The sequence below is a fragment of the Microcebus murinus genome, chromosome 2 (genome assembly GCF_040939455.1).
Source record: "Microcebus murinus isolate Inina chromosome 2, M.murinus_Inina_mat1.0, whole genome shotgun sequence".
NCBI lineage: Eukaryota > Metazoa > Chordata > Mammalia > Primates > Cheirogaleidae > Microcebus > Microcebus murinus.
Window position 1 is genome coordinate 62417556 of NC_134105.1, and position 11785 is coordinate 62429340.

An 11785-nucleotide genomic window follows, 5' to 3' on the forward strand; every position below is an offset into this window, starting at 1 on the left:
TGTAAAGTGAAGAATTGAAGCAAAACTGGCCTTTACATTGTGCAATCTCAATAATTATTCTGCTATATTTTGCTGATGAATAAGTAGCCCAACACTCCATTCAGATCTACATGGCAGTGTAGTAGGAATAATCTGGTTGGTGTGCAATTCTTAAGGATCCTTAAGCAAGCCAGAGCCTGAGTTCCTCTGCCAAGCTTGTTGAGAAAGTGCCTTGGATACCTGGAAGTGAGCTCCTGCCACGCTAGTTAAATTAGGAAAAATGCCAAGAGTGTGAGTTCTTCTTAAGCCAACCATCCAATGCCTGCTTGAGCCAAGTCTTACCATAAGCAATATTTGGGCCATAATTTACCTATCGTAAAATTGGTTCACAATAGATTTTACAAAAATTGAGCACAGTTCTGTTCTGTTTTACAGTTTCCAGGTAGACGTATTGGACCACTGGAACATGTCAGCACTAATTGGTCTCCTATAGGTCTCTGCCACCTTACCTGTACAGTAAGGTAGGATTTGAGGATATGGAATTCTGCATATCACTCAAGTAGATTGAGTTTATAATTTTCTGGCAATCTGTTTCCTAAATTGATAAAACTCTGTTGTTCATAGATAAAATTATACATTACTTATTCATTCTTGAAAGCATGGGATTCAATCTCCACCAAGGGTTAAGCTTAGTAAACAATGTTCAAAGTCAAGTTACCTGAGGGAGGGAGACATGTCTTGAATTAATATAGCTGATCCTATAAAGAGGGCTCTTGGCAATTGCATTCATTTCATTTTATTGAGAGTGATTTTGAGACATTAAAAAGTAATTGAATATTTTACTCCCTTTACACACTCTGAGACATCTAAAAAGGACAAGGATATTTAGGAGTTACAATATGTAAAAAAATACATACTCTATTGTCACAGTTGAATACTTTTGTACATTTTCATCCTGCTATCTTTGCAGAAAATACATTAACAATCAAGATGTCTTTTTTTGTTTTCCACTTTTTTCCCTCTCTCTTTTTAGTTTTATAAAGGAATACTAGCACCAGTAAGCAAACTCTGTGTATTGCATTCTGGGAGAATAAATTTCTAACTGTGGTCAATATATTTCCTGCTGAGTTAGGTTAATAGCTCCTTTCCATTGTTTACTCCAGAAAATGTATTTATCCAAGGTCATTCCTGTTTCATTAAGTTATTTAAAAAGCAAAAAACCTTGTGTGAAAAAGTTGTATTTAAGATACATATTTCAGTTTCTATATCCAAGATAGTAGCCTGAACAACCAGTGCTAGTTCAACAGTTTTTCTGGAGATTTGGGTTCTGGCAGAGGGGAGAGAATTCTTTCTTCCCTGATATTAGAATTATTAATCATGGTCACTACTTCCAATTCTTTGTTTGGGCTGCTGGTGCAATAGCTCCATTGAGACAAAGTTATCTGAGTTTAAAAATACACACACACACACACACACACACACACACACACACACACACACACAATTTCCCAAGGCAAACAGGTAGTGTCAGAGTAGGTTGGTCAGAGACAGTTTCTGTCTTAGCTATGAGGTTAACGTTTGCTTAAGATCTTAGCAAAAAAGACTATGTATCTTCCATCCATCCATTCATTAATTGCTTTATTCAATAAATACTGAGTATCTTCTATATGCTACACACTGTTCTAGGTACTGCAGATAAAATGATGAAAGATAAAGTACCTGCATTCTAGTGAGGGGCACAAACAATAATTAAGTTAAAATCAATACTATAACTTCAGGTAGAGGCAAATCCTACCTAAAAGCAGAGTAAGGGGATACAGAGTGATACTTGGTTTGAAGGCATAGTCGAAAACATCCCTCCGAAAGTGACATATGTGCAGAAGTGGACAAAATGAAGGAGCCAGCCACATGAATATTTAAGATAAGAAAATTCCAGACATAGGGGACAGCAGTATAAAGACGTAGGGAAAGGGCTCATTTTGTGTGTTTGAGGACCAGCAAAAGGCAAGGATGGCTAGAGTGCAGTGGCTAATGGAAGACTAGAGCATGTGGTGTAGGTATGGTGGTAGTCATGGATACAATAAGAAGTGGTTCAGATTTAGAAAATATTTTAAAGCAGAGTCAAAAAAGTCTTATAAAATGTGAGAAGACAAAGATAAGAAAGACTATGGGTGAGGCTCTTTTGTTTTGTTTCCCAGGGACAAAAGTTTTGTTTTAATTATGCTAACTTTGAGAAGCTTATTCCACCTAAAAATGGAGATTCCAAGCAGGTATTGATGATTTGTATCTGGAGTTCTGGAGGAAGGTTGGGGCTGGGGACATAAATTTGGAAGTCATCTGCCTATTGATGGTATGTGACTCCATGTGACTGATACAATCATCAAGGGAGGCAGTGAGATGGATTGGAGAGGTTTGGGAATCAAACTGTGAGGTTTGGGAACTATGACCAAACATACTAAATTGGAGGTCTGGAAGGAGAGCAGAAACCATTAAGGAGATATTATATTATGAAGATAGTTGTTGAATCATCCTGCTGAACATTCAGATAATATAGTGCATCAGAAAACTATTTCACTTGTACTTTGAACTATCATGGAGAGAAGAAAAGAATTCTCTATAACTCCTAATTATAGAAGGAAGAAAATTTTCCAAAGCAGATGGGGTGAATGCCAGAAGAAGATATATAATCAAAATATACTCCCTCCCTAAAATTAAAGATTTAGACGTGACTTAGATTAGATGTATATCATGATTTAAATTAATTCCAGAAAAAATATTATTTAAAACTTGTACATATAAGAATTTCTACATTAAATCTTGAGAACTGAATATACTTTTTAATTCTTACCTTGAATTCAGCCATTCTTAATGAATTCTTGTGGTTTTTTTAAATACCAAAGTAAAAGAAAATTCCTTCAAATACTGTAATTGATTGAATTCTAAGTCATATTTTTCTGATGTTCACAATAGGCAAAATCAGCCAACTTGCTCCTTTTTTAGGATAATATCTTAATGGAGCCTTTTCTTCTGTAAGTGTACTAAACATTACATGTGCTCCAAGCAAATTGTCTAAAGAGACACCTTCCTTTGTCAAGGTCCTTTGATAAAGTTGCTTTAAGAACAGGAAAAAAAAACATTTGGAAAATATAAAAGAAACCCTGTCATTACATTACATGGAGTTATTTTCTTACCATCGAGTTTGCCCTTCATTTATCTGAGAGTTGTTTACAAGGGTTGAGAAATCTGACATATTTCTCTGTTCTTTAATTCTTTGTTTATGAACTGGTGTAATCAAACAAGAATGTACACAGCATGGGGAGTGGTAAACAACCATTGCTTTGTTATCACAGTTTATAAAATTACGGACTTTCTCAGGAGGTTTGCATGATTGTTTGGTGCAGAGCATTTTCCCATTAATTAAGAAATAGATTCACTTACAGAGATTCAGTTACCACATTTTAATTATTTCCTCAACATTGTCTAGAAGCAAATGAATATGAAGGTAATGTAATTTTTTCATACTCCCTTTGAATTTATTTTAAAGATTAAATGCAAAAATCTTTTGGCCCATATTATATATATTAGGCTTGTTTTGATTATGCATTTGTAGCCAGTACATTCTTAGCTACTAAAGCTGATGCTGTCTGGTGCAATGTTCTATATTTGAAACATAGCTACCTTTGAAAGCCAAAGAAAGCAGTCCAGTTAAAATGTAGCACATTTTCATTCTTGAGAATGGTCAATGTGTTTGACACCTCGTGATCTCCTGAAAACACCATCTATGTCTTAGGATTTGACCCTATGGAATCCATGGAAACTGAAAGAATACAAAGTTACTTCAGGAGTCACCTCAAAACTTGTGGTGCTAGGCTTGATACCCTGAAACTACTTTGCAGATTGACACATTTTTGATTCCTAGGAGAATTCTACTCATGCATTTGCTCTGTAATATTTCCTGTTCTATAAGTATTGAAAGATCAGGCTAATAATTATTATTGCTACAAAGGAAAACACTGATGAAAAAAACCACACATATACAGACCTCATCTGATACTCTACCTGTTACCATAGTTAACCAATGACTATCCTTCTCAATTTTATTTTATACCAGAGAATTTCATTACTTATGATAGTGCTAAGTGCTATAGTGGGTCAAGTATAACTTCTCAACTGCTTCATGAAATAGATGTTTGTTTCTCTCACATAAAATCCAGATTAGATGTTCTTGATTGGCAGGAAGAGACTTTCATATTTAAGGACCCAACCTCCTTCCATCTTGGGGCTCCTGTTCCTTTACATCTGTGGATTCTCTATTGAGTTTTGTTCATGAATAGGTAATGAGAAGGTAGAGAAGGCTCACTCACTTCTTTATCAGTTCATCCGGGAAGGTTCACATATTGCTTCTGTCAACACCTTTGGTAAGAGCCAGTAGTCACATGGTTCCAATGCCAAGGGACCTGGGAAATGCAGTCCATTATTTGGCAGCTGTTTCCTAGTAACAACTGTACACAATGAAAAAAACCTGAATCTATGGTAGTCCTTTAGACTTATCTCCTTCAAACATCCATTACATATGCTGAAGTGATTGTTTTTCATTCAGAGCAATTTTTTTAAATTCCTTGCCTTTAAGAACTTTAAAACATATGTAACAATCTAATAAAGAGACTGTCCAAGCAAGAATGTATTTGTTAAAGAAATATATTAGTTTTCTTTGAAAAAGAGTCTTTCTTTTTCTAAAAAGAAGTACTTAATTTTAGAGTTAGTGCAGCATTGACTTCCAAATGATTTAACCCATATAAATATTCAGCAGAGGACCAAAGTCAGATTAATCAAGAGGCGGCATCTTGTAAATTGTGATTTTAATTGATTGGTGGTGGATGGTATGTGTTCTTTACTCAGACATTTGTTCTCAGCTTCTATTTGAAATTTTGGCTTTAGGGATTTACTACATAGATCTAGGAACTTTTCAAGAGCCACACAATCAAATATGAAATAAATATTCCTTTACAATAAATATTACTATCATTTAAGATTTAGGTTAGGAAAAGGCTCCTGGAAGCATGGGACCCCCTGTAGAGGCGTGGAGAAAGAGAGGATCTGAAGGAGTTGAGTAGAATGCTGGAGATGAAGGGATGATGCCAGCGACAACTGTGACCTGTGCTCTACTTGTGCTGAGTATCAGCTTTACGTGGGGCTGATTGATTTGTAGTACAGTGTGCAAGTATCAGTGAGTAAAGAGAAACTACTATTAATACTTAGTTCTCTTCAAATATATTCTGCAAGCGCCTACTATTTGATAGACATTTTGTTGGAAGCTGGAATAATGAAGATGATGGTAGTTCCTATTCTTGTGGAACTTACAGTTAAATTAAAAGAGAATTAATTATATTGGCAAATTAAATCAATAATGATTAATAATAAGGAAAATGGGCTGATAATATTGGTAGTTTCAGTTTCATTTGAAACATTTTGACTTCTAGTAATATATTTTCATTTATATGTTGCTCATTGATATCTTTATATACAGTTAGCAATAAGATAAAAGGCAGCATTGTGTTATTCTCAGGCCTCAGGACAGTATCTGGTACATAACAGGTACTTAATCAATGATACTGGATAGATGAATAAATAAAATAGTCCTGGGTGAAAACTCAGGCGATTCCAGGTCTTACTGCGATTCTACCAGTGACTTTCTGTATGACTTAACAGATGACTCCCTGTTTCCATTTCCTAATCAATAAAATGAAATAAAAATAGCCATTTTATTACTCACCTTAAAGTGTAGCAGTTCCTGTGTGGAAATGAATAGTAGATACGTAATACCTATGAATATTATAATAGCCAATAAATAGTCAAAATGGAGTATATTCTTTTTTTGACTAAGATATTTCCATATTTTTTTTAGAAATACGGTTTCTGATTGGCACATATTCCAGTAAAATGAAAATCGTTTACCAGAAGACAAGTATATTTTGTGAAATTTCTTAGAACCTAGCATCTCTTAGAAATGTAGCCTAATAGAAATGACTTGGGGCTCTGGAAAAATCTTAGTGCACCAAATGGTACCTCTTTCTTAATCCTTTCCCATTCACGGACAGATGCTTCCAAAGGCAAATCCTTGGTCCATCCTTTTTCAACCTGAAATGAATAAGAGAATAAGCTGTCATTTGAAGGCAATCTGACAACAGACCAAGAAAGAGGAGGAACACACTCACAAATTCATGATTGAGATAAAAGCAGCATGTTTTATTCAAAGTTCAATACCCATTTATTTTGAGAATAAAGGTGTCTGTGTTGTGACTCATGCATGCTGTGAAAAAATGCCAAGTGTCTTGATAACTAATGTTAGTAAGGAAAGAGTCACCAAGAGGGGGCAGAAGCTCATGAAATGCTAATCACTGGATTCAAGAGTGAGAATCAATTTTAGATTCTCATGTTTTTGGAACAGTTCAAAGGAATTAATATTTTGGTAAAAAATAAATTTATATAGTCTGAGAGTAATGTTAAATACTTCTCTTTACTACAATTCATCTCTGAGGTTTCCTTTCCTTTCTTACCCTTTTGGCATCCCATTTTGCTTTTGTCTTTATGCTATATACCTACTCTTCTCTCTAAGCTTTCAAAATAAACATTCTATTCTTTTACTTTTTAAAAAATCTGGTTGTGAATGTGCTATTTTTATACTGAATGCTGAAAAATCATAAACTTTAAGCCAGAAGGACAATACTTCCTTCAAAACCTCTCCTTTAACAAATGATCTTTCAGAGCATTAAAAAGACCATAAAAAGACAGCACGTTTTCCCCAGCCATTGAAGGTATGATGAATGGTATGGCCTGAGTGTGAATGGAAGAGCCATTTTATAAAGTTTAAAGAACAAATACTCAGGCTTAGTTAACGCTTGCACACTAACAAGAGATACAAGGCAGTTTAGTTGAATGACAGTGGATCAAATTAATCCTGCAAAATGACAAGGGCAAACACTAGGGACCTCCATTGTGAAATGTCTTGGAGTGAAGGCTTAGTAAGAAGTCAGTCTTGCATAAACATAAAAGCCAACTCTTTTAGAAAATAAATTACCAGAGATGATTTATTTTTGTGTGAGAATGGTTCTTTTAAAAATCATTTTAGATATTTTTCTTGAATATAAAAATGATTTAGCTATTAGGACATGTTGTTTTTTTTCTCATCTGTAGACAACAATGACTTCAAAAGAAGAGGCGGATGGGACTCAAAAGGAGCAATCATAGACTATGCGCATAGAATAATTTCCATAACTTTTGCATTTGAACACAAAAATGAGTTAATAAAACCTTAGCCTCCTTCAATTTGTAATTCAAACACATAAAATGATTCAACTTCAACAGGCAAGGCAAATTCACACCTACCTGGAAATTTTTAAGGTACTTAACAGAAAGTCAAGGAGAGGACTTAAGTGAAGAAAAAAACATGTCTGACTAATAATTAATAAAACTATTGTTGATCCAAAGAATATTGTTGTATGGATTTTTTCAACATCTTAAATATATCTTGATGTAAAATGCAACCTTGTTGAATAGCTGCAAAAGAAGTGTTGGCTGTGTATTAAGAAATCTGTATTTAGTGCATAAATAAATGAATTTAATATCTTTGTATTAGCCAGTTTCAAAAGAAACTAGCTATAGCCAAATTCATGTATTGTGCAATTTGCATATTTTGTGTCTGGTAAATGTAGCCACAGAGAATACATATTCTTTAAAAAAGCAACCATATCACTTGCTCTTTTTAAATTGCACTGCTGCATTTTTAAGAGTTTTAAAAATGGGTACTTGGTGTGCATAAAACAGCAACTGTTGCTCATTCTGTCTTTGCCTCTACTCCAGTGAAGCAATGTTTTGAAAAGGAATACATTAGGAATACATCAAAATACATAATGCAGTGGAAATAAGCTTTAGTTTTTTTTAAAAAAAATCTTTATTCCAAGCATTTTGTCTGCCTTGAAGAAGAAAATGTCTCTTACAAAAACTTCATGGCCACCTATCACTGTGGCCACATTCTTAGTTCCATCTAGGCAATTGGAATAGATCAGAAAATGTGACAGAACTGTAAGAACAGGCTATCCCTCATTAAAATAACCAGAGGGTTCTGGTTGAGAATAAGCACAGCTGAATCATGTGTATGAATGGGTCATGGATAAGCTGGTTAAGACGAACACCTCCTCATGTTACTTTTTCCTTTTTCCTCTATGTCACGGTAATTCAGGAAGGTCATTTCTGCTAATAAAAACAGCAAAGTGAAATGCCAAAGTAGAAAATTTGGATTTGAAAGATGAACTGAGACTTCTTAAAGAAGTTCGAAAGATCAAAACTTGGGTAGGTGTGACGACCTACGCCGTAATCCTAGCACCTTGGGAGGCTGAGGCAGGAAGATCACTTGAGGCCAGGATTTCCAGACCAGCCTGGGCAAGAATGAGATCCCATCTCTACAAAAAAAAATACATAAATAAATAAATTTAGCTAGGCGTGGAGGTGTGCACCTGTAGTCCCAGCTACTCAGGGAGGCTGAGGTGGAAGGATTGTTTGAACACAGGAGTTTGAAGTCGAAGTGAACTATGATGCTGTCACTGCAGTATAACCCAGGCAACAAAGCAAGACCCTATCTATTAAAAAATAAAATAAAACTCTAAGTAGAATATATTACAAACCACGGAAAGCTGGGTGCCAAAGAATCTCTGAGAATTTTTGAGAGGGAAGCAGAATATACAATTTTCAGCTAACGCACCCAAACACCAGAGACTATTTTTAAAACAAGCAAAACAGTGCTATGGACATTTCACAGTTCCTTTTCCTTTGATTACTTTTTGTCTTAAAATATATAAATATTTTAAAATATATGAAAATTATATCTGATATATTTAAAATATATGTATATAATTATATGTTGGCAAAATAATATAATAAACTCTGGTAAATCCATCAACAGTCTCAACAACTAAAATGTTAACATGACTTGCACCTACTCATGCACACTTTACTATCTCATCCTTTTGCTTCTCCACAAAACTATTGCAGTTATTTCTTTATACACAAACACACATATGCACATGCACACACAAACACATATACGTAGTTACTTATTTTGACATATGTATGTAAACCAAAGGGAATATAGGGCTCAATTTTGCTTATGTTGAGTTTATTAAAATAGTTTCATATTTTATGTAGTTTTACAGGACTTTTCAATTTAACATTATATTTTTCGATGCATCCATATTTTTACAAATAGCTGTGTTTCCTTCATTTTAACTGCTTTGTCATATGTGCTTCCATAAATATGACATCATTAATTTATCCATTCCTTTGTCAAAGTACATCTGTGTAGGTTCTATATCTTATTATTAATTTGTATCATTGTGAGTATTCTTGCATGTGTCTTCTAGTACATATATACAAGAGGTTTTCTAGGGTTCCTTCATAAAAGTAAAATTATTTGTTTGCAGAACATGTGAATGTTTCACTTTGCAAGGTAGCCTCAACAAAAAACGTCCAAATTTACAATGTCTCAGCAGCAATGTGTAAGAGTTCCTGATGTTCTACATCTTCCTTGGGTTGTTGTATTTCTTAATTTTTTCACTCTAATGGATATATATAATAATTAAAAAATGATTTTATTAATTAATTAATAATTCCTATCTCATTGTAATCTAAATTACGTTTCATTCTGTAGGAGTGAGGAGAAACTTGCTCTTTCTCCCCAAAGTTCACTAAAAGATCAACTCACAATTAAGGCAGATTAATAAGAGAAAGGTTTATTACTAACACCATGCGCATGGGTAGAATCACATAGTGATTACCCAATATCCCAGTGAAGTTCAGATATTTTTATATACGTGTTTTTGTAGGGGAGGGGAAATGTGTAGTATAGGTAATTCTGTTTAGAGGTGACAAATGGTGCTAGGTGGACAAATAGATGGGGGAGACAGATTAATTTGTAAATGATTCTCTTTGCAAATTAAATTAAACTGAGAGACAGGTATGGTGTTTTAAATAATTTGGGCCATGTCTGCTTGCATTTTTCATCTTCTTCTTTCCTGCAATATATTGAGATAACATGGAGAGGAAAGGCAGTCAATCTCTCCTTTGATCTTTTGATGAGGTCAGCCCAGTTTATGCAGACAGAGAGAAAGCTCTCTCCAATGCTTTGTTGATCTCTAGGGCTCTGCAATTCAAATTTTCTTTATACCAACAGTTCATATTTTGGGGTGAAATTTCCTGAGCTCCTTCATTCCCTCTGTCTGGAACTCTCCTAGAAGTTTCACACATTATAAGCTAAGGTGGTAGCTGTGGCAACTGGTTAGCAGTGAAGTAATAAGAGATCTGAAAATGGAGACAAGAACATAGATTAGACTGAGAAGGACTAAGTAGAAAAGAACAGATCTAAGCACATTATTCCACACCCCATTAAACCAGTCTCCCATTCTTGGAAATAGGTCTTCATTAATTTGATGGCAAATATTTATCTTATCTTTTAGTATAGATCACAGTTTCTACTTGCCCTGGGTGAGAAGCATTTGCACCAATAATCACACAAGCTCCTCCTTATTGGGCTGTCAGGGCATCCAGGAGGCAGCAGTTTTTCAGATACAACAGAGGCTAGTTTGTTGATTTCTAACTAAAGTGCTCCCAGTGCTTACTTACACGGTGATATTATTGTACCATGGAGAGATTCAAACTGCCTTTTTAATCTTGTGAGCTCCAAATGCCTGGCAAAGAGTCCTGAGCACCAAAAAGAATTTAGAATTGTGCTATACAAGTGGGTTTTTAATAATATCATGTCCGGTATGTTTGCTTGGTACCATTTTATGAACAAAAGAGCCCAATTTATAATTTGGCTGGCATTTAAGTGGAGTACCGAGTACCAGAGGGCGTCCTGTCCATCTAGGTGGGGACCGCTTATATACTATATTGCCACATACAATACAAAGACCAGTGTAATTGACAGATGGGTTCAGGTTGGACCCTGTGACCTTCCAGTCTAGAGTTTGCTGTGCCTCTTCTTCCTTATTGGCGCTTCCATATCTCCAGTGTCCACGTGTCTCTGCCAGTCTATGGGAACAGAACAGGTTATGAAATATTTGATATTAAAAGCCTTTGCTCGGGTTCTGGCAGTTATAGAGCTTAGTTTTGTCACTTAACCCTGTCAGTCCAGACTTTTGGACTGTCCACATAGCATCTGGCAATTTAACAAGGGGAGTAAACTACTCCAAGTTGCATAGGCCTGGCTTGTGAGCTGCTCGTAACATCTGGTGATTTGACAATTGTTGACATCATGAGGGTTAGTGTCAGCACCATCTAAGAGGTGCAAGAACGCCATCTGTGGAATCAAGTCATAGAGTCTGATTGTCACCGAAAGCTTGGCCACTTGTCTCTGAGCCCTCACTAGAACTTACGTATTGTCAAAAGAAAAAGCTGCCACTATTTACACAGACTCCAAATATGCCTTTGGAGTGTGCGATGCAATTGACACAAATTAGAAATCTTATTTCTTAATTTCTGCTGACACTCCTATTGCTAATGGACCTATAATATCAGATAAATTGTATATTGCGCCAAACAGGGTCCCTGTGGCCCCTTTTCTTTTAACTTTTTGACTTGTACCTCAGTTGGACTCTCAGTGCTCCTGGGATCTCTGGGAGCTCTATTTCAGAATCTACTTTTGATAAAAATTAAATTTAGCAGAGTGTAATTGAGCAAAGAACAATTCACAAATTGGGCAGCTGAACTAGAACACGCTCAGAGAGACTCTAATGCTGAGAAAATACACGGGCAG